Here is a 24,370-nt window from a genome sequence, read left to right as displayed (position 1 = left end):
GTTTTCTTGCTGTTCAACATTTTCATCATTATGTAATGTCCCTCTTTATCCCTGATAATTTTTCTTGTTCTGAGAAATATACCTTATTTGATGTTAATATAGCTATCACTTCAACACTATTCATTCACATTTACATGGTTTTATGGTTTTCCTTCTTTTTGCTTTTTACTTTTGTACATCTATATTTCACATATATGTATAATTATATATATATCTATCTATATATATATATGTAAGTACATATACATAAATTTGTTTTCTTTTGGACAGCACACACTCACTGCTTTTTTTTTTTTTTTTTATTTAACATGATAATCTCTGTCTTTAATTGGTTATTTAGGCCATTTACATTTAAGGTAACTATTGAGATCTTTGGAATAAAATATATAACCTTGTTAGATATTTTCTGTTTGTTCCTTTGCATGCTTGTTTTTTTTCTCTCTTCTGCTACTTTTTAATTATTTAATTATTTTAAAATTCATTTTATCTTCAGTGTTGACTTATGTATTTTAAATCTTCGCAATGTTTTTCGTAGTTTAAGCAGGATTTGTAATATGCATCTTTAATTAATCACATTCTACCTTAAAATAATATTATACCACTTCATTTATAGTGTATGAAACTTATAATAAAAAATTGTTTCTTAACCTTAGTGTCATTTTTGTCACTCATTTCACTTCTACATACACAATAAAACCAAAGTGCATCACTAATATATTTGTTTGAGAAGTCAGTTATCATTTACAGCAACTAAAATTAAGAAAAAATAAACTTTATATTTATCTTCATTTATTTTTTTAATTTTTTTAAAGATTTTATTTATTTATTTAACAGACAGAGATCACAAGTAGGCAGAGAGGCAGGCGGGGACAGGGGTGGGGGGGAAGCAGGCTCCCTGCCGAGCAGAGAGTCCAATGCTCCATCCCGGGACCCTGGAACCATGACCTGAGCCAAAGGCAGAGGCTTAACCCACTGAGCCACCCAGGCGCCCCTTATCTTCATTTATATCCTTTACACTACTTTTTATTGCTTTGTGAGGATTCATGTTTTTGCTTGCTATCATATTTGTTCTCCTTGAAGAACTTCCTTTAACATTTCTTCAAAGTAGGCCCAGTGTAATGTTATCTCTTATTTTTCTTTCTAATTGTTCTTTCTCTAATTTTTCACTAATTTTTCTTTCACTAGTTTTTGAAGATACTTGCTATTGCCTCTTCAAATATAAATTACTCTGCCATATTATTCTTTATGTCTCCTTCAGGGATTTCACATCTCTTAGATGCTCTATTTTCTTTTGTTTTCAGTTTTTTGTATGTGTTTTAGTTTGTGTCATTTTATTGATCAGCCTGAAGTTTTTTAATTTTTCCTTAGCTCTATCAAATCTATTATTCAGTCCACTGCAATCATTAATGTTATGATTTGTTCATTTCTAGCATTTCTATTATTTCCTTTCTTAGAGTTTTCCATCTCTCTGGTGAGATTCACCATCTAAACTGGCATATTGGCCACCTCTTCTACTGAGGACATTAACATATTAGACATCATCATTTCAAATTCTTTCTCTGATATTCCCAACAAATGTGTTACATCTGAGACTGATTTTATTGATTGTTTTGTTTCTTGACAGTGTAATATTTTTCTTGGTTGTATGTATAAAAATGTATTTTATCATTTTTAATTGAATGGTGGCATATTGGATAGAACAATAGGAATGGAAGTAACTAACATGTATGCCTGGAATGAACACACATTTTGGGGGGGACTTGGGGAGAGGGCTAGGCTTTTAGTATAGTTTAAGTCAATCCCACCAGGAATTAGGTAGATTTAGTTTCATTGTTACTATTGTAAGACTCAGTGCATTCGGGTTTAAGATTCTGCTAGCATGGGCTCCTAGGTGGCTCATGTGCTTAAGTGTCTGCCTTCAGTTCAGGTCATGATCCCAGAGTCCTGGGATCGAGGCCTGCATCTGGCTTCCTGCTCATGAGGAGTCTGCTTCTCTGCCCCTCCCCTGGCTTGTGTGCTTTCTCTCTCTCCCTCTTGCTCATGTTCTCCCTAGGTAAATAAATAAAATCTTAAGGAAAAAAAAAAAAAAGATTCTTCTAGCATTAAATTATAATTTAGGTATAGCTGGTTTGCCAGAGGATTTTTCTCACTATTAAGTTTTAACTTTAGGTCTTCTTGAATCTGTGCCTCAGAGAAGGTTTCTTTCCATACTCTCGAGTTTCTCCAACCTGTGATTGTTACTTCATACTTGCTCATCTGGGAAAAGGAGAAAAGAAGGATTATCTCACTATGTTTAATCACTAGTCTTATCCAGGCACTGAATCCCTGAGACTGAGTAATGGGGACCTCTCTGTTGTATTGCACTGTCCCTAGCAATGGATGAACTCTGATTGTGTGGGACCAAGACATATCCCTGCCCCTTTTCCAGAGGTATCAACCTCTTTATTTAGAGATAAAGAGTGTTTGGGTTTTGATTTTTTTTTTTTCCCTCTATGTCTATATATACAATGGTCTTCACCTGTAGTCTTAGGGGACAGGATGTCCACCTTTTTCAGGTAGCTTAAGTCATTTGTTCTATAGGGGTGATAGGGTAAAAGGATTTTGGTGGGTTTTCATGCCTTTTTTGTAGTGGACACTTCCTTATCTTAGTCTGATCAGGCTATCATAACAAAATACCGTGGACTTGTTAGTCTAAAGAACAGAAATTTATTTTCTCACAGTTCTGGAGTCTTAAAGTCCACTAATAGTATACTAGTATGGTTGGGTTCATGCGAGGGCCTTTCTCTTGGCTTGCTGATGGCTGCCTTCTTGCTAAGTCTTCATATGGCGGAGAGAGAGAGGAAGAGTAAGCTGACTGGTATTTCTTGTTATAAGGGCACTGATCCCATTATGAGAGCCCCATCCTCATGATATCATCTAAACCTAATTACCTTCCAAAGACCTTATCTCCAAATGCCATTACATCAGGGATTAAGACCTCAATATATGACTTGGAAGGACTCAGTTTGGTCCACATCAATACTGTTACCTTCTTCCAGATCTGCATAACAAAGTAGGCTTTCTAGAGACTCTCATTCTGCCACCATTCTTGCTCATGAGCTCTCAGTAAGTCTGTGGTATGAATCCCCTTGGGTGAGAAGCTCTCAGAGATTGTAGTTTCCCACACTATTCCACATTTAGCTTCTAGTAATTCATTAGAAAATCTAGCTAAAATCATCCGCTTGGTTTGTATGTTGCTTGGAATCTGCCTCAGATAGGACAGTGTTCACCCTCTTTCCTTGGAGATGCCAATTTTTCATTAGCTTTTAAGTTAGTTTTTTTGAGCTTGTGATTCCAGCTTTCTGGTGGATTTTAAAAAGCTGTGATTTTGTAAATTTTCTGTCATCTTTTAATCATGGGAGCTAAGTTTTTCCAGCTTTCTGCATCATAAGCATAAGATAAAAGTCCCCAACATATTTTACCAAGTACAATATATATTTTATATATATATATATGTGTGTGTGTGTGAATATATGGCTTTGAACAAATGAAATGGTATCAGAAAGCCTTATAAGCAAGCACAAATATAGATTACTGTTTATAAATAAAATAGAAATTCAAAATTGAAGAACCAGGGAAAGGATGGGCAGGACTACTTTTGAAAAAGATACTCATTATTTAGGTAGGATCTGAGAATCTACATAACTTAAATGTATGAACAATTTGTGTTCATCTCCTCAAGAGGAGACATATTTTGTTAAAAATAGAATGCACAGTAGTCTGTAATTTAACTGTTAGTTTCAAGTCTTTAAGTAGGTATGACTGATTGTAGCTAGCAACGTTTTGTAAAACTAGGTCACATGTGTTTCTCCTTTCTCGGCCTTAAAAATAAAAGCAACAGTGAAAGAATGAATAGTAAGACAGTCTGAATAAGATGGAACAAAATGATTGTCATCCTCACAAAAGTTGATTAATGAAGGATATGGCAGACATCAAGCTGTACTACTGAATGCAGTTTTAGAAAGGGAATCTCAGTAAGAAATTTAGCTGCAGTTAGTCAATTGTAGAAATTAGAGTGAACATGGCTAAACACTCCAATATTGGATACCAAATAACAAGAGTTGTTATGGTAGGCAAAAATCTTGGTCTTTGTTAAAGGATTTCAAAGTCCTAAGTCAAGAATGAACTATAGTTCATCATTAATTTCCAGCAACACAAAGTATTTGGAAGAGAGAGAGAAAGCAAGAAAGCGAGCTATCTAGTTTTCTATTCCTATGAGTAAGGAGCCAGTTATCAGAAATTTCATATTGGTAAAATCTTTATTTCACTATAGGTCAATATAGAAGAAAGAAAATATTTTTTCTACAAAGGTCTATGTTGCTGTCAGATGGCAGCACATTAAATTGTTTGAAAAATCCACATCCTGGCATGTGAGTGTTTCTCAAAGCTAACTATTCATAAAATGTTGACATATCATTACTGTAACTGTCAACACACATGGATACTGGTATGATCACATGAAATTCTATTCTCGAGGAGACCAGAAATCACAAGACTATACCGAGCGTTTTTAGAATACTAGTACTCAAAACAAGGAAATGGTCAGATTTATCTAAATCTATAAGAAATATGAAAAAAACAGCTTCAAAATAAGAAGTGTTGAGATAGTCACTAAGAGTTTTAAATAGAATCACAAGTCATTAGAGAGGCCTATTAATTATATTTGCAAACTTAGTAAAACATACAGCATTACAGGTCACTGTACATGGAAAAAGTTCATTTTTAAATATGGAAAGTGCATATAGACCTTGATGGCATTAATCATGATTCAAAAAAGTGATGTTCTTGGCGTAGGAAGTTTTGCTCAACTCTTTTACACCATCGCAAAGTGAAGATTTTAATACCTGTTTTCAGACCTTCACAGGTGAGTTTAGTTTGAGGAAAAGTATAAATTATAGAAGTAGAGGTCTCCTAGTTAGTGATTAAGAAAAATAGTTAATTTAAGAAATTTGAGGTGTTTTCTTTATCTCCAAATTGTTTGTAAGCCAATAAAAATTATTAAATCTTTAAAAAATAAATATAATAATTTTCTTTCAACATAGGTATTATTCTCTCTTTCAGTAATTTATTCATCATCAACATTAATTAGAGCCATCTATTGACTCCTTATTTGGTGACAAGGAGTTTTGCCTATGTTATTTCATGATCAATAATGTACAACTATGTAAGTTCTATTATTTCCCAGAGAGGGGAAAATTCAAAAAGGCACCAGCAAGAATGGATATATTATCAGTCTACTCAGATCTTGGTGATTCAAGTGAGCAAGCTTTCTGGATCCCTTGCTCGTTTTTTATTCTGCTTTCTATTCAGCATACTATTAACATCCACAAATGTTTTCATATTTCCCTCCATGAAATAATTAAGCACTGATAATGCCTTACATTTGACTTTTGACTTGTCTTTTTTACATTCAGAGTGGTTCTTGTTATATACCACTCCTGGGAAATAAATGAGAAAATAGTTGCTCAAATCATGGTCTGTGTTATGGTTCATGTGAGGAACCTAGTTAAGAAAGGCCATCAGAAAAAAATAATGACATAGAAGTTGGGCTATTTGATCTCTCTCAATTCCCATTTGCAGTTGGTGAGAAGCCTAAGACTAAATTCTCATGTATCATGCTATTTAATCCTGGTTTCCCTAGGCATCATCATATTGGATTACTGAGAATGTCTAATTTTAAGTGGTAGGGAAGAAATTTAATAGCAACATCTCATCTAGACTATTAATATCATTATGGGTTAGTGTATTTGATGAGTTATTTCTCTTGTCACAGAAGTATAGTAAAATATCTGGGCAATATTTAGAGATTAAAATGTAATTAAGGAGAAAAGAACTGGAGAAAAATCCTATGTAAGTGTTACACAAAATAAGATTTCCAGATAATAAATTTCAAAAATGTTATTTTTTTTTACAAAGATCACCTATGTGGTTATTAAAAATGCAGATTCTTGTCCCCAATCCAGGAAGCTATTTATTAGTTCTCAGGTGGGGCTATGAAATCTGTATTTTAATAAGCATAACCATGTTTTTGCTCTTAAGAGATTTTGAACTCTTGGGTTTCTGGGTGGCTCAGTCAGTTAAGCACCTGCCTTCAGCTTAGGGCATGATCCCAGGGTCTTGGAATTGAGCTAGAAATCAGGCTCCCTGCTTAGAGGGGAGCCAGCTTCTGCCTCTCCTCCCTTCTCATGCTATCCCATTATATTAGGAGCAGTAATTTTTATCTACCCAGTCATTCTGATATTCCTTTGATTCCAAGGATATGTAACTATAAGCCCATTTCCATTCAGTTGGTGTTTAAAATTATAAAATAAACAGGCTTTCCCAAAACAATTCACATTTTTTGTAACTGAAGTAAACGATCTTTTCACTATGTCTCAGCACACTAATTGTACTGATTTTCTCTATATACACTAAATATATGATCAATAAATATTGCTGAATACTAATTTTTTTTTAAAATATTTCATTTATTTATTTATTTGTCAGAGAGAGAGAAAGAGAGAGCTAGTGCACAAGCAGTCAGAGTGGCAGGCAGAGTCAGAGAGAGAGGCAGACTCCCTGCCGAGCAAGGAGCCTGATGCGGGAATTGATCCCAGGACTCTGGGATCATGACCTGAGTCGAAGGCAGCGGCTTAACCAACTGAGCCACTCAGGTGTCCCCTGAATACTAATTCTTAAAGGTAGCATCATTTATCATGCAACCAAATCCTTGTTTCCAAGTAAAACATTGAGGCAAAAAAAAAAAAAAAAGCAACTTACTTAAGACGATCTCAGATTAACTAGTCAAATATGCTCTTTTTTTGCCTGTTATTAGGTTGTGAAAGAGAACCACCTGAGTCCCAACTTGTAGCCATGACAAAGTAATTGGTACTAGACTTGTCCTCATACCAAAAACAAAAATAAAATTACATAAAATATAAAGGCATCTCTTTTCATATATCGAGCAATAAGTATCTCATGTCTGTGATTATTGAGAAGAGGGTAAAAAAGTGATCTGAACCCTACAGTAAACCCACAATTGTTCTGAGTTCCTGTTAAGATAATTATCCTGCCACAAATCACAGAAGACAAGTGTCCAAGATAGTAGCAGCCTTATTGCATGAAGGAGGCAGCTATCAGAGTCATGGGCTGCTGGAGTGGCTAGAACTACAAGTATAAGGTAGTCAGAAGAGGGAGCTTTACCAAGCGGAGCACCCAGAAATCTGCATGATGATTCATATAGCTGTGGGCTTGACTGAACATACACAGCACAAGATCCCACAAGGCCTGGAAGGGATCACATGCAGGGCTGAGAATGATGCAAGAAATTATGCAGACCTGGGTGATTTTTAAGTTCTAGCCCTATCTGAACAGAGATCGCAACAAACACCATGGGTAGTCTCTAGAAACTCATGACAATCATGCCTAACAAGGGAAAACCATAGCTTATAAGGGGCATGCTATACAACTAAGTTCAAAAATAAGTTAACTCAACAAAAAAATTAAACATAACAAGTCCAAAATGATCATTTAATAGTTTAACTGCCTACCAAAACAAAACTCAAAATTCTCAAAAAAACTCAAAAAGGATGCATCATAATCCCAACTTCTTAAAATACTATAATCTCTAGAATAAATAAAAAATACTAGAGAATGAAAGAACATGAAATGTTATCCATAGTCAAGAGAAAAAAAGATAAATAAGAAAGACCCTGAGATAATGTAGATGATAAACTAGAAGACAGGGATATTATAAATATATTTAAGAATGCACAGATATTTTAAATATATTTAAGGTCTTGAAAAATATGGTCTTAATTAATGAACAGATGGAGGGTCAGTGGACAAATAGAAACTATTTAAAATAATAAAAGTGAAAATTCTACAATGGGAATTATAATATCTATGATGAAAATTTACTGACTTTTCAGTAAATTAATAATCAAAAATTGAATTAATAGATCAGAGACAAAAAAAAAAGGGTCACTCAATGTGAAAATAAATGAATAAAGTAACCTAATATGAAAATACATCTTTCAAAGTATTACAAAAGTATTAAAAGTAAAAGTATTAAAGTATTAAAAAGATGGATAGAATCTTTTGGAATCCCCAAAAGAGAGGAGAGTTAAAGATATGTATAACAACATCAAAAGCAACAACTAAAAAAAAAAAAAAAATGCCAAGAGGTATATTTAAAAATGCAATAGAGGAATAAAAATTGAATACTTTTTCTTATCTTAAAATAAGAGGACAAAGTAGGAGTAGAGGGATAACAACAACAAAGATAGATGAAAAATAGAAAATGAATAGCAAAATGATATAGATTTAAGTCCAACAAAATAATTACATTATATGGAAATGGATTTTCAGAATGATGGTTGATTCATCATTAACAGATACATTAAGGTAATTTAACATTTCACTACAGCTAAGGAGAAAAAAAATCATATGACTATCTGTAAAACAATTGCAAATTCCTGACAAATTTCAAGACCTGCTTCTGGTGAAATAATTTTTTAAAGATTACAGGGCATTTTCTTAATACAAATACACACACACACACACATATACATATACATATACATATACATATATATATATACACACACATATATATGTGTGTATATATATATATATATATATATATATATATATATATATATATATAGGGAGAGAGAGAGAGAGAGTTTTCTCCAAAATAAGCTTTCCTATGTTTATCTGGGATACTTGGTAGAGTGACATTGTTTATGCTTACTGTGTGGACAGTTTTACCTCCAACTGGAATCATCTGATTAAAACAGATGGGACAAAATTTGTGCTTGACTTTACCTGAAGTGATCAGTGACTATTATCTCATCCCTACAAAACTATAGGTCAGCCTCAACTCAAAAGTGAGGGTTGTTATGGATTATAGCATTGACCCAGAATTCCTTCTTGTTGGTCAAGGTACAGTCTGTGAAATTGGTAATGCATCCTTCTTCACCTGGTTTAATGCTTTGGGTCACGTGGACAAGTCATTTCAGAAATGTAAAGAGAAATCCACCTGGATGTTTAAGGTACATTATGACTTTTTATGGGAATTGTTCAGTTAACTGGATCTGGAACCCCATAGGGAATGGTTGAAGTCAATGCTTCACGTTGCTCTCAACCTGCTGTTTGGAGTCTGTTGATCGTAGTCTTAATTAAATGTTGTGTAAGAAAAACTGAATGCATTTCTTCAAAAAAAAAAAAGTATTTATTTTAGAGAGTGAATGCATGGTGGGGAGAGGCAAAGGGAGATGGAGAGAAACTTAGACACCCCAGTGAGTGCGGAGCCCTACTGGGGCTCCATCCCACAACCCTGAGATCATGGCCTAAGCCAAAGCAAGAGTCGGATGCTTAACCAACTAGGCCACCCAGATGCCCCTGAATGTATTTTTTTCTAGCCTCTGTTGATCATATTAATTTATAACAGCTGATGGAGTGGTATACTCATATGTATATTTTCTAGAAGGCAAAATAGAACAAAGTCCAGGTAGATATACCTGTAGACAATTTAAAAAAACCCAAGTTCTCTAAGCTCAGGTTCCTCAGCTCTCACACAAACCCATATACAGCCTCTACCTCAGTATCCCTGCATTGGGGGGGGATGTGAGGGACTAGGGAACTAACTAAAACATGATGCTCATGCTTCTTGCTGTACTGTGAGTAAGAAATTCCTTTTTTTATGAATGAAGATTCTTGTGTCTTTTTCTAACATCCATTTTATGGATGGCGAGATATTTTGTTACCTTGCAAGTGGTGGGGAGGAGGATTATTACTATTTTTCTCACTTTTGGAAGTTCCTGTAAGTCACTTTCACAACTTCCTTATCCATTTTTTAATCCGTTTTTCTCCTTATCATAGTCACATTTTCTTTGGCCTTTTGGAACATATCCAGAAAAGCCATTTTAAGGTTCTCATCTGTTACCTTTATCATCACTGCTAATTCTGGTTATCTTTCTATTATCTGACTCTTCTACAGTTTATAAACCACATTTTCCTATTTCTTTGTCTGCTGAGTAATTTTTTAATTAAAATTATTGAGGTATAATTGATATATAACTTTGCATTAGTTTGGGGCACCTGGGTGACTCGGTTGATTGAGCTTCTGGCTCTTGATTTTGGCTCAGGTCATGATCTCAGGGTCATGAGAGGACTCTGAAGGACTCTGCACTCAGCATGCAGTCTCCTTGAGTTTTACTCCATCTGCCCCTCTCTGCACTCATATTCTATCTCTATTTCTCTCTCTAAAATAAATAAATAAATCTTTTTTAAAAATTGCATTAGTTCTAGATGTACAGTGTAAGATGTACTGAATAATTTTTGAGTGGATGATGGAATTTTACATCGTTGGGTGTTGGATTTTGTTATATTCCCTTTAAAAAGGTCGAATTTTGTTTCACTGTGCAGTTAAGGTACTTTGAATCAGTTGACTCTTTGAAAGCTTGCTGACATATATTCAGGGCAGTCTTTCTACCCTGGGTAATTCAGCCCAACCACTAAACAGATACTCCTGTGAGAATTCTGCCTGAAGCCCAGGCATGATGAAATCTTTCCACTCCGGCTAGTGGGAATGCAAGCTATTTACAGGCCTGGGTGAGCCCCAGGACTGTTCAGACTTCTCCCTTTGAATTTTTTTTTTTTTTCTTAGCCTCAGGAAATTTTCTCATACATGTATGGAAGTCAGTACTCAAGGACTCACAGGACTTCTCTATAGGTCCCGAAGGTTTCTCTTTGTGTAGTTTCCTCTTCTTCTGTACTTAATCTTTTTATCTTTCTTTTAAAATTTTTAACATATAACTGACACATAACATTGTATTAGATTCAGTGTACAATCTAATGGTTCAATATTGTAGAATGATGACACACAATAAGTCTACTTATTCTCCATCACCAAAAGGTTACACATTGGTGTGTGTGTGACAAGAACTTTTAAGATTTACTCTCTTAGCAACTTCTAAATATACAATACAGAATTATTGACTATAGCCATCATGTCGTAAATTACATTCCCAACACTTACTTATTTTATAACTGGAGGTTCATACATTTAAGCACCTTCACCCATTTCACCCACCTCTCCCCCTCCACCACTGGCAAATACCAATCTATTCTCTATATCTGTGAGGTTTTTTGTTGTTGTTTTATTGTTGTTTTTTCCATCACATATAGGTGAGATCATACAATACTTGTCTTTCTCTATCTGACTTCTCTCACTTAACATAATCCTTTCAAGTACTATTCTTTTTCTTTCTTTCTTTCTTTTTTTGGCAAAAAAAACATTTCCTTCTTTTTTATGGCTGAGTAATATGGGTCCTTTGGTTCTATGTTTTGACTATTGTAAATAGTGCTGCTATGAACTTGGGGATGCATATATCTTTTCAAGTTAGGGTTTTTATTTTCTTTGGATAAATACCCAGAAGTAGAATTTCTGCATCATATGGTAGTTCTATTTTTAATTTTTTGAGAAACATTTACATTATTTTCCATAATGGCTGCTCCAATTTACATTCCTACCAATAGTGCACAAGAGTTCTGTTTTCTTCTCATGCTTGCTAATGCCTGTTTTCTCTTGTTTTTTGGTAACAGCCATTCTCACAGGTGTGGGATGAGATCTCATTGTGGTTTTGATTTGCATTTCCCAGATAACTGGTGATGTTGGGCACCTTCTAATATACCTTCAATTTTGCACTGTGATCTCCTCAATTCAGTGAGGCTCTTAGCTCAATCCGCTGGTGCTGAAATTTCTCTTCAACCTTCCCACTGCATTATCTTTTTAAAGATGTCTTTAAAGCTGATGAAATTAGTAGATCACTTTTGTTCTTTTTTGTTTTCTTTCATCAAAGGATCACCATCCTATACTGTCAGCTGTCCAATGTTTAAATCCCTTGTTTCACATACTTTGCCCAATATAGCCTGTTACTTAAGATTAGAGGGTAAATCCAGTTCCCATTATACTGCATTGATCAGAAGAGAAAGTATGGTATATACAACTATTTTTGAAAAATTTTCTCACCTAAATCTAAATGTATTCAAACACTCTGACCCAGCAATTCTCATAGGTATTTTCTCAAGATAAATGAAGACTTGCTCACAAAAAAACTTATGAGTATTTGCATGGCGGCTTCATTCACAGTAGCCAAAAACAGGAAACAACTAAAATTCCAATCAACATGAAAATGTATTAACAAATGTGGCATATTCATATTAGAAATATTATTCAAAAATAAAAGGTAGTGGAGCATCTGCGTGGCTCAGTGGGGTAAAGCCTCTGCCTTCAGCTCAGGTTGTGATCTCAGGGTCCTGGGATCAAGCCCCACATTGGGCTCTCAGCTCAGCAGGGAGCCTGCTTCCCCCCCCCACCCCGCCTGCCTCTCTGCCTACTTGTGATTTCTTTCTTGTCAAATAAATTAAAAAAAACTTAAAAAAAATAAAAACAAGTAACTTACTAATACTACACAACAGCATGGATGAACGTTACAGATATGCTTGGTGAAGCAAGACACAAATAGTACCTACTCTATGGTGCATTTACATGAAGCTCAAGAGCAGGCAAAACTAATTTATGGTGAAAAACATCAGAATCCGATTGCGTCTAAAAAGGGAGATAAATTAAAAAGCAGAACAAGGGAATGTTCTTGTGAGATCAAATGTTCTTTATTTTTATGGAAATGTTGGGTTACGAACTTATAAATTTTTCAAAGCTTACTACATTTTTAATTCAAAATGCATGTATTTTGATATAAACTTTCCCTAAAAAAGAATTACAAATGTTTAAAATTTTACGTCTTAGCATTGCTTTTCACAGTGACATGAATCAGCAATTCTGAAATTACTTTCTGTGATTTCTATATATTTCTACACTGTGTATTTCTAAGGTTGGGGAAATTATTAAATATGCTGAAGGTAACAGGAGCCAGTTTTCTCATTGTTGGAGAAGTACAGAAAGTATAGAAAGGAGGAAGATTAAGTTTCACCCTGTTGTATTAGATTATAATTGGGGGGTATCAGAATAAATCCACTGTTTTTAATATAGATATAAAAATGAATAGATATATGTATCTCTGTATATTCTCTGTTAAAGAAGCAATGACTTATCAGTATCATTGACAAAGGCTCACCACCCATCTTCATTTCTAAGCATGAATCCCAACGAAAAGGAAACAGATTTCCTTGGAATAAAAAATGATTTCAGGCTAAAGTAGGCAAAAGACATGGTGATTCTAGAACATCATCTTGATCCAGGAAACAAGGAAGTGCTCAAAGAATTATACAGATATGTCAAAGGATGTAGGATACAACTTGATGAGGTTCCCACTATTTGAATCTCAGATAATTTGTTTATTAAAATAAATATTGATAATAACATATTAGCATGTGGTGTGCTGGTAAATTGGTTTTCCAAAAGGAAATAAAAAAGTGGGGGGCGGTCCTGATTGGCAGTATTTGCTGATTTCTGCAGTGTAAATATTTCCCCGTATGGGTGATCTCAAACTACCAACATTATACCACTGAAAACGGACTTGTAAAGAGATGCTTAAAATTGTTTTTCATGAGTAAGTGTGAGCTTGCCGCATTATACCATCATTATAACCATAGAGTAAAATAAGAGTACATACATTTTAGCTGATATCAATAAATGAATGATCAAATCACTTAAGGGAGGAGAAGAGAAAGCTCTTGCTCACAGTAAAATTTTAACTGATAAATGTAGAAGGAATGGTGGAGTAGAAAATAATGAATAGATGCTAACACGCATGAGGGAGAATTTAATGAGGACTTTGAACGTGCACAATCTCAAAGAATCACTCTACAAGGTATTTATTAATTACAAAAAAAAAAAGGACCTCATAGTAGAAAGACATGATGGATATCATGTAACCAAGCAATCCGTGTTCAGGTCCCCAGCACAGGACAAACTGACCTCATGTACCTCTACTTAGGATGCACTGGGGAGGACCATACCTTAGCTCTCATGCCTTCTATGTCAGTCTGAGATATCCAAAGAAACAGAATCAATAGGATATTTTTATATAAAGAGATATATTTTAAGGAATTGACTCACATGGCTGTGCACACAGCAAGTCCAGAATCTGGAGGGCAGACTGGCAGGCTGGAAACTCAGGCAGGTTTTCTATATTACAGCTTTGTGGAAGAATTCCTTCTTCCCCAGAAATGCTCAGTTTTGCTCTTAAAGCCTTCAGTGGATGGGATGAAGCCCACTCCCATTATGCTGGGTAATAGCCTTTATTTAAAATCAACTGATTGGAGTGCCTGGATGGCTCAGTGAGTTAAGGCCTCTGCCTTCAGCTCAGGTCATGATCTCAGGGTCCTGGGATCGAGTCCCGAATTGGGCTCTCTGCTCAGCAGGGAGCCTGCTTCTCCGTCTCTCTCTGCCTTCCTCTCTGCCTACTTGTGATCTCTCTGTCAAATAAATAAATAAATAAATATTTAAAAAAAATAAAATAAAATCAACTGATTGTAGGGGTCAATCACATCTATAATATACTTTCAAAGCAAAATCAAGACTAGCATTTGATCAAACAACTTTGCACCATAGCCTAGACAAGGGACACACAAAATTTACCCATTATATCTGCCAAAAAGACATAACCTGATTCTAATCATGAACGAAACATGAGATAAATACAAATGGAGGGATGTTTTGTGAAATCACAGGCCAATGGCCTTCAAAAATGTCAAGTAAAGGACAAAAAGAAGAAAGGCTAATTAAGGTTAAAGTAGATCAAAGATACATGACAATTAAATTTACTGTGGGATCACAATTTCATGTGGTATTGGATGAAGAGCATTATTGGGAGAATTGATGAAATTAGATTACAGAGTGTGGGTTAAACAATTTTCCAATTGTGATCATTTTGCTGTGGTTATGTCAAAGAAACTCGTTCTCAGGAAGTCCACATTAAACTAGCAGAAGTGGGGTGTACACCACACCATTTCTACTGCACTCTCTACAGAAGGCAGAAAAAGGGCCCTACAGATGCCAGCACCTGTGAGCATGTTTCCTTATAGGACAGAAAGGACTCTGCACTTGTATTTAAGCAAAGGATCTTAAACTGGGGAGATTGTCCTGGCTTATCATGGTGGGCCCAAAGTAATCACAAGGGTCTTCAAAGTGGAAGAATGAGGGAGGAGAGTCAGAATCGGAGAAGAAGTGAGGACAAAGTCAAGTTCAGAATGACACAATTACTAGTTTTAGAGTTGCAAGGGAAGCACAAGCTAAGGAACATAGACGCCTCTAGAAACTAGAATTGTAGCCACCAATCAAAGCCCACGAAGTTAAGTGACAGATTCTCCCTAGACCTATCAGAAGGCCCACCTGGCACATTGATTTTAACTCCAGAAGACCTATTTTGGACTTCTGAGTTCTAGAGCTATAAGAGAATAAATCTGTGTTGTTTTAAGCTACTAACTTTATGGTAATGTGCTACAGTAGTAATAGAAAATTAATCCACCCCCAAATGATTCAGGAAAAGTATGCATTTATTTGAAACCATATAGAGAGATGATATAAAATAAATGAAGCAAACATAAAACATCAGCAAATTTTGGTTAAGAGCTTCTAGAAGTGTCCTATACTACTCTTGCCACTTCTTATTTTTAAGTTTAAAGTAATATTAAAATGAACAGGGATGAAGTAAGGTCATGAACTTTTAAAGATGGAGAAATGGTTACACTTGAATGGGCATATAGAGTTTGCTTCCCAAAAAACCAGGAAGAGGCAGTTTGTGTGGTATGAGCAGAATAGCGTTAACTTTGGATGATGGTCGCTGGGAATGGTTAAGACAGACGAGTTTGCTTTTACATGTGTTTCAAATTCTTCCTAAAAAATAAAAAAAAAAGGACCATTTTACCTAAAAGAAAAAAATCTATGGAAGGGACAATGATGTAATACTAACAGTTCATGTAATAATCAGTCTATCTGGGGAGCTAGCAGCCTCAATCAAAAGGGAATTTGCACAAATTCTAACAGTCTAGTATCCTATCCATTCAATATGCTCTACTTACTTGAACAGGGAAACCAGGAAACAAGAGGTTTTTCTCTGAGTATGTCAGCCAGCGGACATTAACCTTTCTCTTCGGTCAATCCTATCCTCTCTAGTTGTTTGGCTTTCCATAATGCTCATGGTAGATGCAACCCAAAGTGTTTAGAACTCCATTGAAAATAGCAACATTTGAAGAAACTAGATGTCACTTAAAATATGATATCCTTGGATAGATATCACAGACTGCTGGCCTTCTTTCAAAATGAGTGAACACAGAGTTTGCTTCTTCCTGGCTGCCAAGCCTCTTTTATTTTCCTGGAGACTTCTAGTTAGCAGGTAGTTTAAGGAGACCACTGGGAAGGAACAGATAGCATCCATTTGGATTATCACGGTCATGTGTTTCACCTTCCCCCTCTTTTTGAATAAATATATAAAAGCATTAAGAATATATTTGCATACCATTCCAAAAAAAAAAAAAAAGATACCTAAAACAGTTCAAATAGTGAACCTAACTTTGTAACCTTCCCCAATGAGAGAAACAAATGAGAACATTGATTTCTTGGCCAGATCCAATGAATTTAAATTTTCCATTAGCATATAATAGGTTTAGATTATAAATCCCTTTGAGCGTGGGAATCAGTGAGGAAAAAAACAACACTGCAAGCGATTGCTCAAATAAGCTCTGTTATTTTAGAATGTACAGTGCCTGAAAAGAGAAAGATAATAAGCTTTATGTGTGTCAATTTTTTTCTTTTTTCTTCTTTTTTTGAACAGCAAGATTTTTTAAAAAGCCATTTCATCTCTGAGAGATTCAATGACTATGTTTGATGACAAGCCAGATGGCAGCCGTTCTCCAGACCCGGTGCCAAGAAGCATGACAGGAACCGCAATTTACCTTCCGCGGTGAGGCTCGCCGCCCAAGCCCAGCACAGCTGCGGGCGAGCAGGCTGCTGCTGGTAGGTGCACGCACACTTGGTTCCCTCCCAATTTGGATGGAGCAGGTAAGAGCCTGAATCAGTACCCAGCAATTATGGAATTGGCATGCACTGCATTGTTTACTCACAGTAATATTCCTACTGGACTTTATTAAAACACCATCTGTTGTCAGGGCAGACAAAGAATCCAAACCGAAATACCTAGCAAGACACAGAGAATGAGAGCAAAGTGAGGGTGTGCGCGTGTGCGTGGGAGTCACGCGTGCTGCAGGACTCGGTGGCATTTCTGAGAGGCCGCGGTGCATCCTGGAGGTTATCCTTTAACACGAAATCCCCCACTCGCTCAGATTTGTGTTTATTGGTTTCCACTGTCAGCCAGGCCAAAGCAATTTGTGGTCCAAATGAGGTTGGCTGGGTGTGAGTCAGGCTGGAATTGGAGGCAGTGAGCGCATGTCTGCGTGTGGAACCCCATCGCATTAGCGTTACAACAAATTAAAACCAAAATGAGGGAAAGGACTGTCGTCCCAGCGAATGATGCTCGGAGAAAACTTCCAAGTTCATGTTCAGAATATAGGCTGAGGAATAACGGATACCTTCATTAATCATACCTCCAGGGCACAAGGAGGGACTATTTTTATTTTTTTTTAATTTTTTTACAATCAGCTGTTTTCTCTCACTCTTTTTAATCCTGCAGATGGGGATCAGATATTTCTAATACACAGCTGGTCTCTACAAATGCCCAAGTATAATTTTTCATACACCCGCATAGAAGTCCAGGTGAAATTAATTAGTCAGAATTTCTCATCAGATAATACACTAATAAAATGTGATGCAAGTAATTAAATATGCAAATACAAGAAAGACAGCATTAAAACTCCTATGTGTCATTTCAATTTTACAAAAAGACATCTATTTGGAAATTTCATGCAAAAAAAAAAAAAGAAACTGAAAATAAAAGTGTAAACAATCCCCTATTCATGTGGCAAAATGAAAGATGCAGAAAAATGATTCTCAAACAAGACTTGGATACCTTCTGGGTAAAAGATTTGGCTCCTTTAAAATATTATGGAGCAAATGAATTTGGAGCATTTGGGGGAAGCCAAAGGGAAGCTCGCTCAGCGTATGATGTCATTGTCCGCTTTGCCTGACACTCAGACCCCCAATATTCTTGCCAGGGTATGAGCAGTCATTTTAATTTACAGAAATGCTGTTTCCCACTTTGCAAGCTGTACCAATATTTACAGAGAATCCAACAAATGAATGAAAAGAAACAGCTGTGACTCCTTCCACCTCATTGCCCGTTTCATCTCTCAGCCTACTCCTCATACTGTCTTATTTAGATGCATTTCGTTGAGCAATGGATTGGGTTGGCAGCATTTGATATACCAATGCCTATTTGCAGAACACTTTGCAATTCCAATTATGAATTTCCACTTTCATAGGTGTGTTTTACAGAGGATACTGTGATCGACTGACTACATTCTGGAGTTATGTTTTAAATGGGCTTCAAAATGCATGAAACTACCTATCGTGTATTTTTTCCTAAAACTGCCTTAAGATGGTTTTAAGCCTGTCTGAAACACCATAATTTTGTGCTGATGATAACTTGCTGTTTGATCATTACTGTAGATGTCTAAAAAAATTAAAAAGACATTATTCCTACCTTCAGGGAGCTTAAAATTGAGCTGGGGACATGATATAAGATATATACTGAAACAACAGAAAATAATCAGGTTACACAGATGACTATGGAGCTAGCTTGAAGACAGATCTGCAGGAATTCAGAGGAAGAATCAAGCAAGGAAGGAGTTATGCCAGAACATCTGTCTTACCTGTCTTTGGAAGGTTGAAAAGATTATGAAGAGGTAAAGAGGGAAAATGGGACATGCCAACTGCAGAGAAAAATGGAGGGGCAGCCTTTGCAGAGAGGCAGAAGTGGGGAAAAAAGAAATGGGGGTCTTTAGGAAACATTAAAGTAGATTTTTGGCCTACAGAAGCAAGGGGAATGATGACTTAGCAAGAAACACACAGTTCATCCTACCATCCACAAAGGGACCTACCTTCCTGAGAGCAAAATGAAGGCTTGCATGAAGGAGAAAGTAATAAAGTCTCTTGGAAAATATTTTTAGGCTCAACCAAGTTTCAGTGTACAACACTATCTGCAAATGGACTATATAAATACTTGAAGACCAACGTTTACCAAGAAAGGATGAATAGATATATTGATTGAAACAACTGTAAAATATGAACAATGAAAAAATGTTACAGAAATGCCCTTGTTGTAAATGTGTCCCTCCTATGTGGGAAGAGTTTGCTTAGATGCTAAACTAGCAACTGAACCAAACTGTGTAAGGATGAATTTTTGGTGGTAACCATGACCCGGCCCAGAACAGTTGAGCTCTTGACCAGGATAGCAGAAGAATAATGTTGAACCTGAGCCATGCTTGAAGGATGGAGTCTAACCAAGGTCAAAGACAGAATAACTGTCTCTGGGGTCAGGTCTGAGGGTGAGATCAAACCACACTCAGAGTAGAAATACTGTCAACTCTGAACCCAGAAAGAGCTGGAATGGGTTAAGAGGTGGGCATTTGAGTAGACTAAGGATAAAGGCCATGAAAATGATGTGGTTATCAGAGCCTTGGCTTTATGTGGTACTAAGTAGAAGACCAACCACAGGTTTTCCACATAGGGAGGAAGGAAGAGAGAGAAATATATCATATTTTACCCCACAGTATACATTTCATTAAGGTTTTTCTTTCATCCTGATGAAAATTGATCCTACCTTAAACAGAAGGATGGGCTGTCTGTCCTTACTATCATCATTGAATTATATCAGTATTTAATTAACATATGAAATTAGCAAAATCTATATTAGCCATCTATATGGAATGATTAGACAGGTTGAAAATTATCTTTGTGGTAAAATATTACAAAAGAATTATTTCTACAAGATAAAACTTAATCTATTCCTTACCCTCATTTTCCCCAGTGCACACTCCGTTGGAAAACTCAGTAGGAATAAGGTTCTGGTTTCAAGTTTACTCTTGGAGAAAATCAAGAAAGCTCTCTTTTTGTTACACCACTTTTCTTCTACCTACTAATCCAAATGTGTGTCCCCTCCACTAGAATTTATATGTGTGAAGACATATACCATGGATTTTTGACATTAATTTATGACACAAGTTCATCCTTTGCTCACCAAGAGTATTTAGTTTAAAAACTTCAGAATCCGAAGGGAATATTGGAACAAAATATATTCTTCAAAATATTTCCTCTTGTATAGCAAACAAATATGCAAACAATCTCAAGTGTTTTCTTCCGGGTATTCTTGCCAATCTCAACAGTTGTTTCCTTACACATATATGCATGTGTGCATATACCCATGCACACAGTGCACTAAGATTTTTTATTTTGGTCCAGAGCAAAACAGAACCTATGAGTACAAAAGGGCTGTATCTGGTCCCCAACTGTGCTGTCAAGTGGTTCAAGTAGTGTGGGGATGACAGTTTTAAGCCATCACCACCCACACCCCCTTGTCCCTTGGCTGAGGAGTTTTGGAAGCAATCGAATAAAAATATCCCACTGGTTTATGTTTATACCACAGTGTAATGTGTTAAGAGTATTTCATCTTGGACGGCTAAAGAAATGTCCTCTCCCTATAATGCTGGACTCTGAGAGAAGTAGGACCTGGGCATTATACACTCATACAAACAATAGCAAGAATGCCTCCTGAGTCTTTCCATGGGTACTGTCTGTTGTGTTGAGATGACAAGAACCGCTGAACACAAATAGAATCTTCTTTCTTCTTCTCCCCCTCCTTCCCCTTTCCCCTTCCCCCTTCTCTCCCCTCTCTTCCTCCTTCCTCCTCCTCATCCTCTCCCTCCTTCCTTCCTCTTCCTCTTCCCCATTCTCCCCTCCTCCTCCCCTTCCCTCTCCCCTTCCTGCAGCAGCAGCTGCTGCTGCTGCTGCTTCTTCTTCCTCCTCCTCCTCCTCCTCCTCTTCTTCTCTCAAATGGTAACGATAAGTATTTAGGCAAGGGCTTCCATAGTTCTTCTTACAGAAGAAGGCTGGATTTAGACATCATTGGTGTGCTGATCAGTTGTAAATTCTAACACTTCAACATAGAAGCCAAGACTCTCAGGGGCATAGCCCAGCAGGCCTCAAAGTAGTTTCCAGGCTCCTCCTCTCTGGTTAGTTGCTTGGGAATGATAACCTTTAAGAAAAGTCTTCAGATAGAACAAAGCATTGGAATATGTCTTTATATTTAAGAGGCATGGATGCCAAAGCTCTATTCTTGGCACTGCCAGATTACTGTAGTAAGGAATGTGCTTTCATTATCTTTTTGATCTGTCATATGTTCAAAATAAGGGAGTATTCCTGCTCAGGGAGAAGGAGTTGAGCTCTGAGTCTTTTTCTCTTTATATATTGAATTATTAAGAAGAATGAAGAACTCTTGGAGAAGATTGAGAAAACAGTTCAAGATTGATTTTTTTTTTTTTTTTTTTAAGATACATAGGTAGTGAATAGGAAGAATGTAACACAAGAAGGGTAAAAGAGGACTGGAGAGATCGCATCACTTGTAGAAGACCATACGGCAGACATGGCAGACCTGAATACCTTTTGAAACACTTTTATCAGTATGTTCTGAGACGTAAGTAACAACCTCAGAGCGTGAGGGGATGATTTGAGAAAAAAAGACAACTGTTCACGTTGCTTGGGGTCTCTTTGTTGAGAAGTAAGGACCTGGATTTACGGAGACTGACGTGGCTAATCCAGAAGTCTGCTGAGTCACTGGGGCAGTCTTGCCAGCCAGTCTTCTTCAACTCCATCAAGTGCTTCTTACACTGGATGAGTTATTTAACGAAAACCTGGAAGGGATCTCCATTCATGTTATCTCCATCCCAGGCAGAGAGTCCAAATATCTGAAAGCAACTTCAAATGGAATGTTGTGAACTGGGAAAGAATAAGAAAAAAAGGATGGGGAAATGAACTGCTGATAATGAAGATGTTATCAAAGAACAGAATTTGGTTTTTCGGATTAGACCAAAATGATGGATTCTTGGCAGGGTTACAGAATAAATGACAAAAGCAAGGAAGAGAATCAACCAGATCAAAAGACTTTTTTTTAAATTTTATTTATTTATTAGACACAGAGAGAGAGATCACAAGTAGACAGGGGGGGGGGGGAGTAGGCCCCCTGCTGAGCAGAGAGCCGGACTTGGGACCCAATCCCAGGACCCTGAGATCATGACCTGAGCCGAAGGCAGAGGCTTAACCCACTAAGCCACCCAGGCGTCCCAATCAAAAGACTTTTAAGCTGGTATTTGAAGGATAAAATATATATATATATTCTGGAGAAAACTCTAAGGCAAAGAAGTGTGGAGAGGATGCATATAAAAGAAGCTACAGAAAGCTTCTAACGTGAAAACATAGAGAATGAATAATGAATTGGGTTTGAATTTCAGTGGGGAAAAAAAAAAAATTAAAGTCCAAAATTAAAAAAAAAGGAAAAAACAAAAGAAAAAATTGGGGTAAAAAAGAAAAAAAAAAAAAAAAAAAAAATCTGTGTTTGAAAATAAATAAATAAATAACAGAGTAAATAGACCTGAAAGTAGAACAAATTCCTTTATCAAGAAATTATACACTTATAATGAAAAATCCTTTAATGTATAAAGCACATTAAAAAGCAATGGGGCAAAGATCAAAAGACAATAAAAACAATTTTGGTATGGAAGTAGACTACAGGCTATCTTGTCACTTGGGGTTATGGAGAGTTTCCCAAACATAGACTAAAGCCAGATGTAGATGAAAGGTACATCAGAGTCAGATAATCCAGCTGCTGGGGTATTTGTTCATTCTCGTTCTTCTAGGAGCAGAACATCTGAGAGATTTTCATCTCGTCTACCTACATTTCCTTAAGTCAGTAATTAGGGGAACTTATTCAAAATTCCACTTTAAGTGTCATTTAATAATTTGAACTAATGGGAAGTGTAGGGGAGAGTGTCCAGTGTCATTTTTTGTGTTTTGTTATCAGGGACATAAATTAATGGTGAGGATAGTCAAACAAAATTCAGATGTAATTTGCTTGGGATGGAGAAGCATGCCATGGATCAGGCAATAAGTAGATCTGGTTTAAGCCTCCTGGGCTCAACTCTTTTGTTTCTGAGTGACCTTTACCAAATCTACTCTTTTAACTCATATACAGTTTACATATATACAGAATACAGTGTTATTATCATATGCTGGACTAGACCAGAAAATTTGATTTCAGAAATTCCATAATTCTTATACCAATAAGGTCACTGAAATAGAAAATGACTGCAATCATTTCAAAATCTGGCAATTAACTACATCTGCATATGGGAAGAGGAAAAATGGTCATACTGGGCCAGTTACTAAGCAACCACTTTGTAGCACCCTATCTCACCAGGCTGGGAAGAGAAAAAAGAAACAATGCTCTCCTATTAGATCCTATTAATGTCTTTCAAAGGGACACATAACCATGCAAAGATGGCAAGTCCTTTCTTTAGTGACCTGCTGATAAATGGGATTTTGCATTTCTATGATTCTTCTTCCCATTGTCCTGTATTAAAATTTAACATTTCTTGAGACTGACTACATTGGGAATTATGAAATCTACAATGAATGAATGAATGAATGAATGAATGAATGACTATATTAAAACCTAACAGGTAGTAGGGCACATATTTTGCCCTTGATATCCATTCGTATAAAACGAAACGGAGAATATTATTATTATTATTACTACTATTAATATTATTTTTTATATAGGCTCCACAACCAGTGTGGAGCCCAGTGTGGGGCTTGAACTCATGACCCTGAGATCAAGACCTGAACTGAATTAAAAAATCGGGGGCTTAAGTGATTCAGCCACCCAGGTACCCTAGAGAAGAATATTATTACTAATTTTGAAATGCTCACTCATGGTTTAGAATTTTTTATCTATTAAAATACAAAGCATGTATTAAAAGCTAAAAAAAAATGTGAAAAACGGGTGATATATGGAAGTGTTGAATCACTGTGTTGTATACCTGAAACTAATATAACACCGTATGTTAACTAATAGGAATTAAAATAAAAACTTTTAAAAAAGAAGCAAATTGGAAAAATTAAAGCCAAGAAATATGAATGTTTACTAAAGACACACAAAAATATTCCAAAAACTATTCTTAGGAGAAATATTACAATTGCCAAGACCTAATGGGGGTACGATGGTTACCCAAGACAGTATATTTTTTTTCTTGATTCTATTTGAAAAGTAAATTGGAACCATGATGTCAGAAAAATTGACCACAATCTGTAGGTGAGGGTCAATGTGTATTTTATTAGCCTAAAGGGAAAAAAAAAAAAAAAAAAAAAAAAAAAAAA

Source organism: Enhydra lutris, unplaced genomic scaffold (assembly GCF_002288905.1).
Source record: "Enhydra lutris kenyoni isolate GAN:26980312 unplaced genomic scaffold, ASM228890v2 scaffoldscaffold48, whole genome shotgun sequence".
In the NCBI taxonomy this organism is placed as follows: domain Eukaryota; kingdom Metazoa; phylum Chordata; class Mammalia; order Carnivora; family Mustelidae; genus Enhydra; species Enhydra lutris.
The sequence above is the reverse complement of the archived record's forward strand: the minus strand, read 5'-3'. Positions refer to the sequence as shown.